The 19,211-nt window shown below is 37.9% G+C and overlaps 1 protein-coding gene and 1 pseudogene across 3 annotated transcripts in view; both read right to left on the bottom strand.

Annotated features, from left to right (window-relative positions):
• The window catches only part of SPIDR (scaffold protein involved in DNA repair), a 388,722-nt gene that overhangs the window by 330,913 nt on the left and 38,598 nt on the right, over nucleotides 1-19,211 (bottom strand). The window lies entirely within an intron of this gene.
• Nucleotides 3,812-4,929, bottom strand: LOC123825770 (annotated as a pseudogene).

Consider the following 19,211-nt stretch of genomic DNA (forward strand, 5'->3'; position numbering starts at 1 on the left):
TTCATTTACCCTTACTCCAAATGGAGTACTAATTCTCCATTTGGGCCCCTTTCAATATTTCTCTGAACAATCACTAGAACCCTTCCCCAAGCACAATGAACCCACATTCTGGTGTCCTCCTCCTCCTGTGCCTCTTTCTCTAACAATGTACCTGGAAAATTCCAAAGTGCACTGAGCTGGTATTTTAAGGAGATAGAAGTAAAGCTAGAAATAATGTAGTGATTCACTTCTGTGGAAAGCCCTAGAGAAAAATATGGACAATGGCTCAGTTCTCTCATGCAATGCAGTCAGAACAGGTACAAGGCAGTAAAGTTATATCATTCATATAAAGGTTATGTTAATTCATCTACAAGGTAAGATGCAAATGAGAAGGCAAGTGAAACGGAATTTGGCCAGGAGTCTACATAACTCTTTTAGGAAGAACACTACTCTTTTCCTTTAGTTTCTGATATTCTCCTCTTGTCCCACTCCAAAATCCAGGTCTTGTAAAACACCATCCTTGGTATGACATTAGTTCATCCTCACCATTTGCTGAAGCAGTTTTTCTCTTTAGCCTCACGGCATGCAGCCAAACGCTTTTCCAAATTTACTTACATCAACATCTTTTTCCTCAAACCCTTCAGTAAAGTTAACCCAATGTACTTAATTGATTGACTTAAATGTGCATAAAGTACAATTCACTCTTTGGGGAGTACATTTCTGCTAGTTGTGACAAATGCATAGTTGTATATCCACTGCCACAGTACTGAAGGATAGTTCCCTTATCCCCCAAACTCCTGTTGCTCGTTTGTAGTCATTCCCTTAGCCTAACCATCGTCAGCCACTGTGATTCCACTATGATAGAATTATAATATATGTGGTTCTGGCTTCTTTCACTTAGTGAGGGATTTTAAGATTTATCCACTTTGTTGCATGATCATCAGTTTCCTTTTATTATGTACTGGAAGTATTCCATTGTGTGGGTACATCCATTCACCTGCTGCAGGACATCTGGGTTAATTTCAGTTTGGGGAGGCTACCAGCAAGGCTGCTATAAAATTTCACACTCAAGTTTTTGTGAGAACCTAAGTTTTCAGTTCATCTGGCTAAGTACCAATAATTGAGATTGTTGGGTTTGTGGTAAGTATATTTTTAACATTTGTGTGTACAGTGTTCATTTATTTTATTGAAATATTTAACATAATATTATGCAAATTTAAAACATACAAGTTGATTTAATACAGTTATATACTGTCACATACTTGCCACTGTAACAGTAGCACTTGTATATGATTTGTGCCTTTGGTGTCTTATCTAAAAGAATCATTGCCAAACCCAATGTTGAAAACCTTCTTACCTTTTTGTTCAAGAAGTTTTATAGTTATCAGGTCTTTGATCCATTCTGAATTAATTTTTGTTAAGTGGTATAAGATATGGATCCAATTCCTTTTCAGTTTTTTATTTTTTGCATGTGGTTATCTAGTTTTCCCAACAACATTTGTGGAAGATACTATCCTTTCCCAAAAAGGTGTTTTTGGCTCCATTGTTGAATATTAGTTGATTGTATATGTGGAGATTTAATTTTGGGCTCTGTCTTCTGTTCCATTGCTATGTGTCTATCTAAATGCTAATATTATGGTGTTTCAATACTTTGAAATCATGAAGTGTGATGCTTCTTTGTTCTTCCATATCAGGACTGCTTTGACTATTTGAGGTTTTTTGAGGTTCCATCCAAATTTTAGGATTTTTTTTCTATTTCTGTGAAGAATACCATTGGAATTTTGATACGGTTGTGGTGCATTCATAGATGGCTTTGAGCAGTACAGACAATTTCACAATATCAATTCTTCCATTTGTCCTTCCATTTGTTTGTGTCTTCTTCTATTTCTTTCAACAAAGTCTTGTCACTGTTGTTGTACAAATCTTTCATTTCCTTGGCTAAATTTATTCCTAGATATTATGTTGGTTTTGATGCTATTTTAAATGACATGACCTTTTTTATTTCTTTTGAAGATGTTTCATTATTAGTGTGTATAAATGCAACTGATTTCTGTATGTTCCTTTTATATCCCATATGTTACTGAATTTGTTGATTAATTCCAATAGTTTTTTTGGTTGAGTCTCTGGGGTTTTCTACATACAAAATCCTACCATCTGCAAATAGTGATAATTTTACTTCTTCCTTTTTGACTTGGATACTTTCGTTTCTTTATCTTGGCTAATTGCTCTATCTAGAACTTCCAATATCACATCAAGTAACATTGGTAACAGTGGGCATTTTGTCTTCTTCCTAATCTTAGAAGAAGAGCTTTCCATTTTTTACCATTGATACAATATTTAACCATGGGTTTGTCATATATAGCCTTTATTATATTCAGGTATGTTTCTTCTATACCCAATCTGTTGAAGGTTTTCATCATAAAAGAATGCTGTATTTCATAAAATGCTTTTTTTCATCTATTGAAATGACCATGTGATTTTTACCTTTCATTCTACTTTTTTTAAAGATTTTATTTATTTAGAGAGAGGGGAAGGGAGGGAGAAAGAGAAGGAGAGAAACATTGATATATGAAACATCAATCAGTTGCCCTGACCAGGAAGCAAACTGGCAACCTTTCAGTTCTCAGGCTGCCACTCAAGCCACTGAGCCATGCCACCCAGGCCTACCTTTCATTCTATTAATGTGATCTATGACATTTACTGATTTGTGTATGTGGAACCATCTATCCATTCCAGGAATAAATCCCACTGCTCATAGTCTATAATCCTTTTTAATGTGTTCTTGAATTTGGTTTAATATTTTGTAGAGAATTTTTGCATCTATGATTATCAGAGACAATTATTTACAATTTCCTTTTTTTATAATGTCCATATCTGGCTTGGTATCAGAGTAATGCTTGTCTCATGAGTTTGGAAGTATTCCCTACTCTTCAATTTTTAGGAAGAGTTTAAGAAGATTTGGCCTCAATTCTACTAAACATTAATTAATTAATTCACTAGTGAAGCCATCTGGTCATGGGGTTTGGTTAGTATGATTATTGATTTGATCTCTTTGCTTATGGCTGGTCTGTTCAGATTTTCTATTTCTTCCTGATTCAGTCTTGATAGGTGTGTTTTTCTAGAAATTTAGCAATATCTTTAGATTATCTATATTTTTGTCATGTAATTGCCCTGTTTTTTTCTGATACACGTATGTCTATTGCAGTTTCTCTTGATTTCCACTTGCATGGAATGTCTTCCATCCCTTCACTTTGAGCCTGCATATGTCTAGAGCTGAACTGCATCTCTTAAAGGCAGCAAATATAGTTAAGAAATTGTTTTATCCATCCAGCCATTCTGTTTCATTTAACTAATAAACTCAATCTACTTACAATTAGAATGATTGCCATCTTACTGTTTGCCTTCTGGGTTTTTTAAAGTACATTTTTATCTTTACTCATTTTTGTGGAGTAGGGCATGTACTCATCCACATAAAAATAGACTATAGCAGATGCCTCCTAAAATCAACTAGTTCTTGTAAACATTGCATTTGTATAGATTTTTCATACTTTGATTCTAATATTGAGAGCAATAAGATTAAAGGCAAATTTAGTAGCAAAAAAAAACAGTCTGGTTTGACTTCTTACAAGATATGGTATCGTTCCTCTCTCCAGAAAACAAACAAAAAACCTATTTAAAAATTTTTACAAAATGTTTTAGTGTTTTTACCATCCCATCAAAAACCAAACAAAAATAAAGTGCAGCATTCATAAAAATGTCAAGAAAATAGCCAATCATAGTCTTAATCTTAGTGTTCCTTTCTTGTAACCAAATAATATAGCCTCAGCAATGTTCATCCTTTTGGTTCATCAGCTTCTTTATGTACTATTGAGTTTAAACTGCAGAGAGCTATATTGACAAAATACTGAAGATAATTTGGATTTTGTAGTAAGGATTCTAATAAACCTATAGACCCAACACCAGAATGGGAAACATGATTTTGAACTGTCATAAATTGAAAACTTGGTGATTGAAAATAAGATCTGACACTTGACTTGAAAGGTTCATTTTTGAATGCTTCAAAATAACCTTCTTTGGCTTTCTAGAAAAATGGATGAAAACACCCTCTCAGATCCACCTTACAGTTTTTAGTCATTTTCATAATAAAATGCATCACAACCCCCTTTCTGTTAAACTTCAGATGAAAACACAAGATACTTAGTTTCTTCACATACAAGGTATGATCAGACAATTTTTATCCCCATTGTCTCAACATGCCAAAATGTCTGATTTTTTATCATCTTTCTGCATAAATGATCCCAATTTATATCCATCTTCTGTTTATCTTTTAATTCCTCACTCTAAAACATGTTCTATTGATTTTAGAGAGAGAGAAAGGGGGTGAGAGAAAGGGGGAGGGAAGAGAGAGAGAGACATTGATTGGATGCCTCCCTGTACATGCCCTGACCAGGGATCAAGCCCACAATCTAGGCATTTGCATTTGCCTAGGGACTGAACCTGCAACCTTTTGGTGCATGGAACAACACTCCCACCAACTGAGCCACCACCAAGGCTCTTTTCTTTTATCTTGATTAATAAAACTCTTATTAAAACCATCTTTGCTAATGGCATCTACATTCCACATTCTCTCCCTCTCTCTCTGTACTAGAGTCTCTTCTTTGTGCCACCACTCTTTTTTCTATATTTATGCCTCAGTTCTGATAGTGATGTTTTTGCTTTGGCACATTCTTAATCCATGGACTCAAAGCTATGCAGCACTTTATAAAGTATGAAGTTTCTGCTGAGCTTTGGTGAGATTCCACTTGCATACCACAGAGCTCTTCACAAACTTTCTGCTTTTGGCAAGCCATTTCAAATCCATGGCTATACATCTGGACGACTCTCTTCCTTAGCTTCACCCTCTGCTCAGGGCAGGGTCCAAGGTCCTGACAACAGCCATGGCTGCTCCATGATCAGCTCTGCCAGGTCCTACAATGGACTTAGCATGAGTCCCTTTCTAGTTGTTTTGTATTTCCATTCTCTCCATTCCCACCCCATTTCTGCATACCTTTGTAAATTGTTGATTTTCCATGTTAGTATGTTCTGTCTTCCCCTTTTTATTATTTTTCATGAATCTCTAGATTTTTGCTTTCTCATTATCATGAGGCTTGCAAAAACATGTCATAGAGAAGATGGTCATTTTATGCTAATAGCAACTTAACTCACCAATAGAGACCTCTCCCCTTTTATATTTTTGATGTCACAACTGACCTCTTCTAATGCTGTGTATCTGTTAACAGATTACAGTAGCCATAGTTATTTTTAATACACTTTTCCTTTAACCTCCACTATAGTTAAGTGGTCAACTACCCTATTAGAGAACTAAAGTTTTCTAAATCTGGCTATATTTTTCACCTTGATCAGTGGGTTGCATGCTTTAGTATCTTTTCATGTTGTTATGAGCGACTTTTTAATTCTGCTTAAAGAACTTTCAGCATTTCTGGCAAGACAGGTCTCAGCTTACTTTGGGAGTCTTTTCTCCTCATTATCTAAAGGATAAGTTTGCTGAATAGAGTATTGTTGGCTGTCAATTTTTACCTTTCAGCACTTTGAATAAATATATCATTCCACTCTCTCCTGAAGTGTAAGGTTTCTGCTGAGGTATCAGCTGATAGCCTAATAGGGATTCCTTTGCAAGTTACATTCTCCCCCCACACCACCCCTCCCACCTTTAGTATTCCTTCTTAATATTTTATTTTTGATAGTTTCATTATATGTCTTGGAGAAGATCTTTTGGTACTGAGATAGTAGGGTCAACTTTTAGCTTCTCGAACTTGAATGTCTAAGTCTTTTCCTAGGCTAGGGAAGTTTTAAACTATTATTTATTTAATTTCTTGACCCTTTTCCTTTTCTTCTCTTTCTGGAACCCTGATCATTTATATGGTTTCCCTTTTGAATGAGTCCTATAGTCACACAGGCTTTCTTCACTCACTTTCATTCTTTTGTGTTTGTTCTATTCCATGTTACTGTGAAAATTTCATATTCTAATGTACTTATTCAACATTCCATGTGCTATACTCTACTACAGGTACTATTATATTTTTCATCTCATTCACTGAATTCTTAAACCTCCAGAATTTCCACTGTTCTTTTTTTATGGTTTCTATCATGTAAAGAGTTCATTTTGTTCTCTTATATTTTCTTAATCTCATTGAACTGCCTTTCTCTGTTTTCTTGTAGCTCATGAATTTCTTCAATACAGCTATTTTGAATTCTTTATCAGCTAGATCATAGTACTGTCTTTGGGCTCAGTTGAAGAATCACTGATAACTTTTGGTAATGGCATATTTCCTTTTTTTTAAGTTTCTTGTATTTTTATGTAGCTGGCTTTAACATTTCAAGTATCTTTACTGGTTATCTCTGATGGGGTACAGTTCTTAGGTGTTGCTTCTCTGGGGTTTTCTAGGTTTATCATGGAACATGGGTTATCAAACATTAACATGGATCATGTTCCACTCTTTGCTCCATCTTGTGGCAGAAATCTTAACTGTTGTGTTTGCTCCTGTTATGGCTCACCACACGTGCTGCAGGAAAACTCTTTTATTTTCCAGAAGGTAGTGATGTAGTTCAAGGTTGTAGTTTCTTCCTTTCCCACAGACCCCTGTCTGTTTTTCTAATACCTGTTCTCACTGCCACACTTGGGAGTGCTCAAACAGTCAGCACAGAGTAGGGGCAGGCAGTGGGGCAGATTTACCACTTGGGGAAGGGGGTGTCTGAGACTTGGTAGGGATATCCTCATGTGGAGTACTCACAGAAGCTTGTGTACAGAATTCCTGCTGAAGCCCTGAGGCAGACAGCAAGAACCATGTTTCTTTAACGTGCTTTAAAATTCCTTCCTGCGTTCTTCCCTTTTCCTTCCCCTAGTCATGGAGGTCCCAGCTCAGAAATCAGGGTGCTGACACTGAGCAATTGGTTTCTCCAGACACAACATGCACAACCGGGATAGCCAGGTACCCACTGTTTTTTACCTTCTCCATGGGAGCAGTTGCCTGCTGCGCTGCCAGACAGCTTGCCCCATGCAGTGTTACTGGGGAGAGGAGAAGCTCTGGCAGAGTCCCTACCTCTCCTTGGAATCCAAACCCATCTCTAGACCACTCTGATGCCATGCTGCAATGGTCCAGGTCAGCACTCAGCAGTTACTTTTCCCTGACAGGGTGAGTGAGGGTAGGGCCTGCTTGCGACTCTTGAATCTGCAGCCTTCACTGAAGTGTTCCTTGTTTATTTTCAGATACACAGGTATGCTGGAAACCTCCCACGTCCTTTGGGTTAGGAGGCATTTTTATTCATGAATGGATGTCTAATCACTTGTTTTAAAAAAGCAAGAGAAAGGAGGAGGATATGTGTAGCTGTGGTGCTAACACCATTTATCAGTATATCTGTAACTTTGTAAGAAACTGCTAGTGTTTTCCAAAGTTCTTGTCCATTTTGCATTTCCAAAAGCAATGTATGAGTACTACAATTACTCTTTATCCTCAGTAGCATTCAGTGCTGTCAAGTTTTTGTAGTTTTTTTAGTCAATCTAATAAGTGTATAGCACAGGTACACACTTTACAACTTGGAACACCACACATATGAATCTAAATTCCTATCCGCTCATGGAGAATCAGAAATTTAGATAACACTATACTGGAATTCCTATAATGCAAAAACTGGTTAGAACTGTTGCTACCTTTCCATGAACATATTCTTCCCATTATATCACAGCCCATACCACTCCAAGCTACCTGTACCTGCCTGCTTTACATATTCAAGTTATCTGCCCAATCTGTAGAGACATCTGAGTTTGAGACCCACATACATATACTGGCAAAAGCCTCGTATGCTCCACTCAGGCCTATCTCCTAAAACTTAAATCCATATCCTCAGGTCCCTTCACAATCTTGCCCCAAGCCACCTTTATAATTTCACCTCATATCTTCCCTACCCTCGAGTCCTATATTTCAGCTTGGAATACTACTTAAACACACTTCTCTCTCCCTACCTCTTTACTACTTTCTGAAATATTTACTACTTTTCTGAAATATGAGTCTTCAAATCCACTCAATTTCCTCTCTGAACTTACCTAGTTTCCTTCTCATTGCTTTTAATACCTGGGACCTTAAAATAAGAATAACTATATGACACAAAAATTGTTTCTCAAATGTCATAGTACTGCTTTCAAATTTAAACTTTCATTTAAGCCAGCTATCCTTCACCACATACTATGGGATATGGTTAACAGCTATGAAGAAATGCAAGATATGGTCATTAATAATATATTTTCAAGCTTTACATCTCCCCTTCTTTAAGAAACTAGAGCAGATTGACATCACACTTGTTCCCTATGTTCTTAGCTTTCTTGGGTAATAAAGTGAGGAATGAATTAACTAGTACCAGAAATGCACATAGCCCTGAGACTGTCACAAATTATATTAAATGTCATCTTTCACATGTGTCAAATGAAAAAAAAAAAAAAAAGGTTTAGAACCACCAATCTTAGCCATCAAATTGTGGAACATTCCCATAAGTAATCCTTTTCTTTTCAAAGTTTCTTCTTGGGAATTGAAATTCCCTTTGTTATAATTTACTTAATCTCTCTTCATACAAATTTTATTCTTTATGATGGAGGTGATAATAAGAAAGTTGCTGGACTGTTATTTTATTTCATTTAAACATTTTTATTTATTTATTTTTAGAAAGAGGGGAAGAGAAAGGAAAAGAAAGTGAGAGAAACATGAATAATATATAGATTGGTTGCCCCTCACGTGCCCCCTACTGGGGAACTGGCCCACAACCCAGGCATGTGTCCTGACTGGGAATCGAACTGGTGACTGTCTGATTAACAGGCTGGCACTCAATCCACTGATCCATACCAGCCAGGGCTGGATTGTTATTTTAAATAACATTACACATGCAATGACCTATTAGAATGTATGCTACAGACAGGTGAAATACCTAAGAAATGCCCTACAAACATTTTCTTTTTCCTTCCACTTCATTAACTCATTGATTAAGTCAACATCTGGTGAGTATTTACCACATACCAACCTCTGTGATTGGTACTGGAAATGATAAATAAAAGCTCAGACTAAAAAAATACAGCTCTCAGACACCTGGAACAAAAAAATTATAGAAATAATAAGCCAACCTTTGTTTTCCTATTTCCTTCTTAATTTTAATGCCATCATCCATTTTTTATGTTGATAATAAATTTTATAGGAAAACCAGCTCAATAAAGGTAGAGTACATCCTTAAACCCTAGTATTAAGTAATTTTTAAACTGGAGGAAAAAAGCAAAGATCAAACTAAACAATGAACAAGACATGGCTAACAATCTTCAAAACTTTTTCTAGGTGAAAAATTAACATGGATAATATAGCATTCATGTAATTAGATATAATATCAATCTAGTAGTACAATAAAGTTAAGACAGCTAGATAACGACCTTGGCATGTGTTTATCTTACTGATTCCAATCGAATGGAACCCTAGGTGAAAATGAGAAAGTTATTTTACAAATTACCTATGTATTCTGAAAAGTCTGCTCACAAATGTGGCCAGTCTGGTTTTAAGGACATGCAAAAATCATGTCCATGATTCCCATGTTAGTACAGTACAGACTAATAGTAGAAAAGAAAAGTCAGCCAAGGTGGATATTTGCACTAAAAATAAGTAAATAGTGAAATACTAGTAGGCATAAGAAAGGGAGTTTACAATATATACCAAAAGCAATCTTTAAAAATATATAACTGGGACTTATTTCAAAGTACAATAGAGGGCAAATCAGAAATATGAGAAAGAAGATCTAACTTGTGTTCCCATTGTAACTAGATAATATATGGCAGACAATCTACAGAAAGGAAAGCAGTGAGTCCAAAAGAAAAAAAAAAAAAACACCAGGTGTCAGTCACTCAATCAATCTGTTTCTAATCCTGAATCTCTTCAGTCCACACAATTCCTGCACTATCAATATTGGATCCTTAAGCTTTCACTTCTCTAAGTTTCAAATAATTCTATCCGAAAATAAGAATACACAAACATCTCCCAAACTAGGCAAATCTCCCTTCAATACGCTAAATTTCAGTACAAACAGGTAGACTTCTGTAATAGTTTCCTTAAATACAAAATTTCATATAAAATACCATTTTCAGAATCATTAGAAACACATATAAAGAGTGAGATACAGAAAAAAAAGATCAGGTGACTTCTGGCAAGATGGAGGCATAGGTGGACACACCGTACCTCCTCCACACACAGCCAAGATTAGAACAACAACAATTTAGAGGCAGAATAACACCCAGAACTGACAGCAAATTTATCTGAATGGAAGTCGGACAGCCAAGAAGTTGAAATAGACCCGTTTATCCAGACCGGTAGGAGGGGCAGAGATGGGCAGCCGGGTGCAGGTCGCGGCATGGAGAACAGGGAGAATTGGGCACATAAGGCAACCGGAGCTAGTAAGGCACCTGGGGCACACAAGATCGCAGCGGGTGGACCCTGAGTACGCAGGCGGCAGCTGGCAGACCCAGTGAGGCAGCGATTGTGAAGCAGGGCAGAGCACGCAGCAAAGGATGCCAGGGAAGGGACTGAGGTCCCACGGGGAGCGGAGCTACCGCCATTGTTCCCTCTCAACCCCGCCCTCACATACAATGTCACAATCTAATGACTGGGGTGCCCAGCTCTGGTGAACACCTAAGGCTCCACCCCTCATCATAACAGGAACAACCAGACCAAACAAACAAACAAACAAATAAATAAAGGCTCAAACAGAAGAACAAATCAGTGCCCCAGGACTCATCCTTTTGAGTGACCAAGAGATAGCCAACCTATCAGATGTACAGTTCAAAGCACTGGTGATCAGGATGCTCACAGAATTGGTTGATTTTGGTAAAAAATTAGATGAAAAAATGCAGGTTACCATAAAAGAAAGTAAGGAAAATGCACAGAGAACCAATAGCGATGGGAAGGAAACTGGGACTCAAAACAATAGAGTGGACCAGAAGGAAGAAAGAAACAACCAAACAGGAAAGAATGGAGAAATAAGAATTCAAAAAAAAGAGGAGAAGCTTAGGGACCTCCAGGACATCTTTAAACGTTCTAACATCCAAATTATAGGGGTACCAGAAGGGGAAGAGGTAGAGCAACTGATTGAAAACATATTTGAACAAATAATAAATAATAAGAGCCAAGTTCTCCACGTTGCCCTCACTTTCAATACCAAACACTAGTTCCAGGTGTCCCCAAGCTGACTGGCCACAAATTTAGGGGTTCCTATAACCCACTCATGTTTGATACTTCACAACTTAAAGGATTCAAGGAAAGTGTGACACAACTATAGATGTACTATAAAAGTTACACATAGAGTGAAGTTTGAGAAGGCCCCATATACACACCTGCCGGGCTCTCTCGCTATAGAATCAAGTGCTGTTACTCACCCTCCCAATACATTGATATGTTCACTAACCAGGGAGAGCCACTGAGCTGGAGTGTCCACAGTTTTTATTGGAGCTTCATTACTTATAATGATTGATTACATCACTGGCTGTACTAAAGGTCAAGTAAATGAAAGCCTCCAACCTGAAAATATCTAGAGGCCTAACTCATTAGCATAAAAAGATACTATTAACACCCAGGAAATTCTAAGTCTTTTTACAGCTCAGGAGCAGGAACTGGTGAGAAAAACCAAGTAACACGTGTGTATGTTAATATAACAAGAACAGTTTTTACAACATCAATGTAACCTGGTAGCCAAGGAGAGTGGACTGGAATGCTTACCTGTGAACACTGATACTCCACTTACTAGTCAGTGGGGGTGCATTCAAACTGAGTAAGTATAGCAACAAATCTGCATCAAATTTTGTGTCAAGCTTGAATATTCCTCCATGAAAACTATTCAGATAATTCAGAAGGCTAAAGCTATGGGAAACTGGTGATTGGCAGCTTCATCATAACAATGTGCCCACTCACACATCACATCATGTGCGGAGCTTTTTGGCAAAATATCAAATCTCCCAGGTAATTCAACCCCCTACATCCCAGATTTGGTGCCCTGAAACTTCTGGCTTTTCCCAAAATTAAAATCATCCTTGAAAGGGAAGAGATTTCAGGCTGTTGATGAGATTCATGAAAATATGACAAGGAGTCTCCTGGAGATTGGGAGAACTGTGTGGGGTCCCAAGGTGCCTACTTTCAAGGTTACTGAGGCATCACTGTCCTATGTACAATGTTTCATATATATATGGAATACACAGACAGAAAAGAGAGGAATAAGCAGGAAAAAAAAACAGTTTAAAAAATAAAGACTGGCCTTCCATGCAGGATGGCAACATAGGTATACACAACTCACCTCCTTGCACAACCAAAACAAAATGACAAGTAAACTATATAAGAACCATCACTCAGAACTGCCAGAAATCGAGTTGTATGAAAGTTCAACCACTATAGAAATAAAGAATTCACATCCACCCAGACTGGTAGGAGGGCTAGATACATGCAATGGGCTGGTCCCACACCAATGGCTGTTAGATAAAAATTCAGAAGGGATACATTAGAAACAAGAAGTCCCAGCCCCACACCCGGTCCCCCAGCCTGGGGTCCCAGCACCAAGCAGATAAGTCCCCATAACTTCAGGCTACAAAAACCACATGAGGATTGAGTATGTGAAAGAAACTGCTGTAGTCCCAAGCAGTTCCTTTTAAAGAACCTACACACAGACTTACTCAGACTCACTCCCTTTGAGCTCCATCATCAGAGTAGCAGTTGAAAGGTAGGCAGAGGCCATTGCCCCTTTTCTAAGCCCTCCCCCACAGAGCCAGCAGGCAGGTGCCATATCTGAGACTCCATCAACCTGGCTCAGAGTTTGCCTGTGCTAGAGATCCCCTGAACCTCTGTCCCATCCAATTTACTGGCCCACTCAAGCTGTTAACAGTAACCTTTCCATATGAATTCAGGCTCATATGGTCTAGGCTCATGTTTCACAAGTTCCTAAATTCTCTCAAATAGCCTATGGTTGGCCACAATGAGCCCCCAAACCGGGTACCTCTTGCTAAGTGGCCCCAGGCCCAGCACTAGCAGCAGCCAGCCTAGAGTCACAGCTTGGCTTCACCTGGGAATCTCCAAGACCAATAAAAGTAGAAGCCATCTCAGACTGTTTTATAGTTTAGGCAGGGTGGCCCAGAGCAGAACACAGGCGGGGGCTGACCTTGGCCTGCACCACCAGGGAAACCCCTGAGCACGCACATCCTGTGGGCAGCTATAGACCACATCGGAGAACTACCACCCTGACTCCATGGAGGGCAGAGGCTGGTGGTCAGTGGTCACAATGAGACCCTGCAGCAGACTGATCCGGGCAAATTCCTCCCATCAACCTGTCAATATCAATGAAGGCTCAATTACAAGAGGGGAGTGCACTCAGCACACATGAAGGGTGCATCTCAAGTACCCAGCTTGGGTGATAGGGGAGGCCATGCTACTAGACCCCGCAGGGCACCCACAAAATTAGGCCACACTATCAAGACATGGAGTCAAAGCAGCTCTACCTCATAAACAGAAACAAACATGGGGAGGCTGCCAAAATGAAGAAACAAAAAAAATGGCCTAAATAAAAGAACAGAACAAAACTCCACAAAAAGAACTAAACAAAATGGAGATTAGCAATCTATCAGATGAAGAGTTCAAAATACTAGTTATTAGGATGATCAAGGAACTTAGTGAGGACCTCAGCAGCATAAAAAAGATCCAGTCAGAAACAAAGGATGCACTAATTGAAATAAAGAACAATTTACAGGGAAACAACAGTGGAGGGGATGAAGCCGAGAATCAAGTCAATGATTTGGAACATGAAGAAGCAAAAAACAACCAATCAGAACAAGAAGAAAAAAGGAAGCCAAAAAAATGAGGACAGTATAAGCAGCCTCTGAGACAAGGTCAAACAATCCAACATTTGTGTCATACGGGTGCCAGAAGGAGAAGAGAAAGAGCAAGAAACTGGAAATCTATTTGAAAAAATTCTGAAAGAAAAATTCTGTAATTTGGCAAAGGGAATAGACATGGAAGTCAAAGAAGCACAGAGGGTCCCAAACAGGATGGATGCAAAGAGGCCCACTCCAAGACATATCGTAATTAAAATGCCAAAGGTTAAAGATAAAGAGAGAATATTAAGAGCAGGAAGAGAAAAGCAGTTAGTTACCTACAGGGAAGAGTTCCCATAAGACTGTCAGCTGATTTCTCAAAAGAAACTTTGCAGGCTACAAGGGATTAGCAAGAAATATTCAAAGTCATGAAACACAGGGACCAACAGCCAAGATTGCTCCACCCAGAAAAGCTATCATTTAGAATAGAACGGCAGATAAAGAGCTCCCCAGACAAGAAAAAGATAAAGGAGTTCATCATCACCAAACCATTACAATATGAAATGTTAAAGGGACTTATTTGAGGAAAAGAATAAGGTCAAAACTATGAACAATAAAATGGCAATAAATACATATCTATCAACAATTGAATCTAAAAAACAAACTAAGCAAACAGGAAGAACAGAGATATACTCATGGATACAGAGAGTGTTTTAATGGTTGGCAGATAGGAGGTGGATATGGGGGAATGGGTGAAGAGATCAGTGATTAAAAAGTACAAATTGGTAGCTACAGAATAGCCATGGGGCTGTAAAGTACAGTACGGGAAATGGAGTAGCCAAGGAACTTATATGTATGACCCACAGGCATGAATGATGGTGTGGGGATTGCCTGAGGGAGTGGGGGGTGGTGGGTGGAGGGGCACAAAAGTGACAACTGTAACAACATGATCAATAAAATATAATTAAAAAAAGAAAATTAACTATAATCCCAAACATTTAATGGAATACATAAATCTACACATGTAAGAAGCTCAAGACATTCCAAGTAGGATAAATGCAAAGAGATTCACACCCTGACACATCATCATAAAGAGGATGAAAGAAAAGGAAAAAAGGCAGAAAGCAAGAAAAGAAAAATTACTTATCGTGTACAAGAGAACCCTCATGACATTAACAACTCACTTTTTATCAGAAACAAGAGATCAGAAGGCAGAGAAGTTACATAGCCAATGTGCTGCATTAAAAAAAACAACAACAAAACTGTGAAGCAAAATTGTACATACAATATAACTATTAAAAGTAATGGCAAAATATGCCTTGGCCAGTTGGTTGGAGTGCCTTCGCATACACCAAAATGTTGCAAGTCTGATTTCCGGTCGGGGCACATACCTAGGTGGTAGATCAATCCCCATTAGAGGTATATATGGGAGGCAAGTAATCAATGTTTCTCTCTACATTGATGTTTCTCTCTCTGTCTCGTTCTCTCCTCCCCTAATTCCTCTCTCTAAAATCAATAAACATATCCTTGGATAAGGATTCCAAATAACTTTTCAAGAAATATTCAAAGTGTTTCAAAGCAGAGACATATAACCAAGATTTCTCTACCCAGGAAAGCTATCATTTAGAATCAACAGACATACAAGGTATGTCCAGAAGGTATCCAGGCATGTAATATGAAAAATAGAGACATTTATTGAAGAAGATACAAGAAACATGGCTGTACAATCAAGAGCTTTCCAGACAAGAAAAAGCTAAAGAAGTTCATTACCACCAAACTAGTATTGCTGGATATGTTAAAGGGTGTTCTTTAAAAAGAAGAAACAGAGAGATAAAAAATATGAACAAAATGGCAGTAAATACATATCTATCAACAACTGAATCTAAAAACAAAATAAACAAACAAGCAGAACAAAAATAGACTCACAGACACAGAGACCATTTTGATAAGTTGCCAGATGAGAGAGGGGATAGGGAGGACGGGTGAAAATGGTGAGGGGATTAAGAAGTACAGATTGGTTGCTACAGAAAAGTCATGGGGATCTATAGTATATAATAGGAAATATAGTAAAAAATATTCCAGTTAGTGTCAGATGAGTACGATATTTACTGATATGATCACTTAGTAAGTCACATAGTATCTACACATAGCATTGGGGTATGCACCTGAAACTAATATAATACTGTGTGTCAACTGTAATTCAAAAATAAAAAGTGATTTAAAAAAACAGTTCTCCATTTAATGTTTGAATAGTTCTTTATAATACTGTCATGAGCTGAAATGTAGCCCCCCAAAATTTATATGTTGAAGTCCAAATGTGCTCAATACCCATTATTATAGCATCAGGTATGAAGTGTTTATTCTAATCCTTCTTCAATTGAGCCATCCTTTTATTGTGGTAGGGGACTTCTATATAGTCTGAATACAACTTCTTAACAGACACGTTTTGGTATAATTTTCTCTATCTCTTAATGGTATCTTTTGATGAGGATTTATTTTTATTCTGATGAAGTTTAATTTATAGTTTTTTTAATACTTGGTACTTTCTGTATCCTGTTAAAGAAAGCTTTACCCATTCTCTACGTCTTTTAGAGGCTTTATGGCTTCAGCTTTTACACTTAGATAGATGATCCATGTTGATTTATCATTGTGTATATGTGAGGTAGGGTACCAAGACGAATATTTTTACATATGAATATCCCACTGTTCTAGCACTATCCATTTAAAAGCCTTCCTTTTCCCCCATTAGAATGCTTTCTTTGTCAAAAATAATTTCTCAGCTCTATTCTATTCCACTGAACCATCTTTATGCTGTAATTCAAAAATAAAAAGTGATTTAAAAAAACAGTTCTCCATTTAATGTTTGAATAGTTCTTTATAATAATATTATGAAGTATTACTTTATGCTAGTATTACGATCTTGATTATTATAGCATTAGAGTAAATCTTGAACTTAAGTAATATAAGTCATCCACTTTGTGATTCCCCTTAAAAGACTGCTTTATAAAGCCTAGGTCCTTTTTATTTCTGTATGAATTGTAATCAGTTTGTTAATTTCTACCAAGAGAGAAAAAGCCTGCTAACATAATGATTTAGGCACATTGAGGAATGTGGGAGAGGCTTAGACACAGTCGCACAATAAATTCCACCCCAGGTGCAGAACCCGCAATTGAAAGGAAACTCACAAACCTGGAGCTTCTCCCTTAAGAGTGAAGTGTTTATACACCATATGAAGCACCCCAACTTTTAAGACCTGCATCTGAGACAAGCCCTCAAAATATCTGGTTTTGAAAACTAACAAGGCACATATACACACACAAGGCAGAAGCAAAATGAGAAATGTCTTAAAAGGCTCATGCACTAACTCATTCACACCAGGACCCAGCACAGAAGCAGCTGTCTGAAAAACACCCACACTGTATGTCAAAGAGATTCATACACTAACCTTAAAGCATCAATCTGAGGGGACGGGGCCTGTTGGAATACTGTCAGATAAGGGAGTCGTTGGTGGGCACCATTTTTGCACTCTCCCTCTACCTTGTTAAAGCTGGCAGGTGTTTTTTTTTCTTATTTTACTCTAGACTATTTTTTCTTTTGTTGTTTTTTTTACAGCAGGTGCCACCTTTACTCTCCAACTGGCAGGTGCCATTTTTGCTCTTTTCCTCTGTTTTGCTAAATCCAACAGGCACCATGTTTTTAATTTTTCTCAGAGAGTAGCCTTCTCCCTCTGCCAGGCCCCACAACACCAGTTATCTCCCAGAAGGTAGCCTTTCACACATCTGGTGTCCCAATTTTTGTGGGTATCACCCAGGGACAGTGCTTTAACCTCCTGGCTCTGGTGCAGGGGCAACGGCACAGGGATAGGTATGGTGGCTTGAGTTTCTGGGTGCAATGAGACTATAACAATTGGAGAGACAATTATTGGCAGGCAACCTCCCTGAGAATACTGCATAAACAGCAGACTGAAACACCACTCCCTCTAGCCTGTCTGTGAAAGAAGCCTATGTTCTGCAGTGATAAGTAGGCTTGAGGTTTTGCAAACATCTAGAGGTTCCCTCAGGAAACATAGCCAGGGGATGCCATCATTCCACCTTATGTGCCTTGCTACAGCTTCCCAGTTATCTCCCCAAAACAAGCTTATACACTAGTCTAGGTCCTGATTTTTGTGACAGTCACCCAGACAAATATGTATGCCATATTTGTATACCATATTTGTATATTTTAAAACCTGCTACCTGACGATCTGGCTCCCAATCAACCTGAAACTAAATACTGAGTTGTCCACTTTGGGACACTGACAGCACGTGGCCCACCCTCAACAACTGGGAGCGAGTAAAAATAAAATAGACTACTTGGACAAGCACAGATGTTCAAGGGACAACCACAAACTAGGGCATGGTTGAACAAAAAGATTCATCTCCTACACAAGGCCACTCCTTCAAGAATTGGAGAGGTGGCTATTTCATTTAATACCTAGAAAAAAACTCAAAGTCAAGAAAATGAGATGTAGGAATATGTTGCAAATGAAAGAACAAGATAAAATCACAAGAAAAGAACCTTAATGAAACAGAGAAAGTAATTTATCTGATAAAAAGTTCAAAGTAATGGTCATAAAGATGCCTACCAAACCTGGGAAAAGAATGAATGAACATAACAAGCACATCAAAAGAGAGCTGGAAAATATAATAATGTACTAATAGAAGACACGGATCCAAAGAATAACTGAGATGAGAAATACACTAGAGGCATTCCATATCAGACTAGATAAAGCAGCAGAAAAAATTAGTAAACTTAGAACTCACCCAGTTAAAGCAGCAAAAAGACAAAAAAGAACAAAAAAACAAAACAAAAGATAGCCTGAAGGTCATAAGGGACTACTTCAAGCAGAGTAAGAGTCACATTATAGGGGTCCCAGAAGTAGGAGAGAGAAAGGGGCATAAAATATATTTTAAAAAATTATGGATAAAAACTTCTCTAACCTGGGAAAGGAAGTAGACATCCAGATTCAGAAAGCCCAGAAAGCTGCAAATAAAAGATGCCAAAGAAATCAATACCAAGACATAGTATAATTAAAAGGTCAAAAGTTAAAGATGAGGAATCTCATGCTCAAAAGCCGCATTCTATCCAAACAACTTGTTACACATAAGATATGAGACAATGAGCAGATTTTTTAGCAGAAACTTGGCAGGTTTGAAGGGAGTAACAAAATATATTCAAAGTGCTAAAAGAAAAAAGTTCCAACTAAGTGTACTCTATCTGGCAAAGTTACTCAGAAATGAAGTAGAGATATGGAGTTTTCCAGACAAGCAAAAGCTAAAGGATTTCATCTCTACCTAACCAATCTTACAAGAAATGTTAATGGGAT

This window comes from Phyllostomus hastatus, unplaced genomic scaffold (genome assembly GCF_019186645.2).
Source record: "Phyllostomus hastatus isolate PE091 unplaced genomic scaffold, TTU_PhHast_1.1 phas_contig_65, whole genome shotgun sequence".
NCBI classification, from domain to species: Eukaryota; Metazoa; Chordata; class Mammalia; order Chiroptera; family Phyllostomidae; genus Phyllostomus; species Phyllostomus hastatus.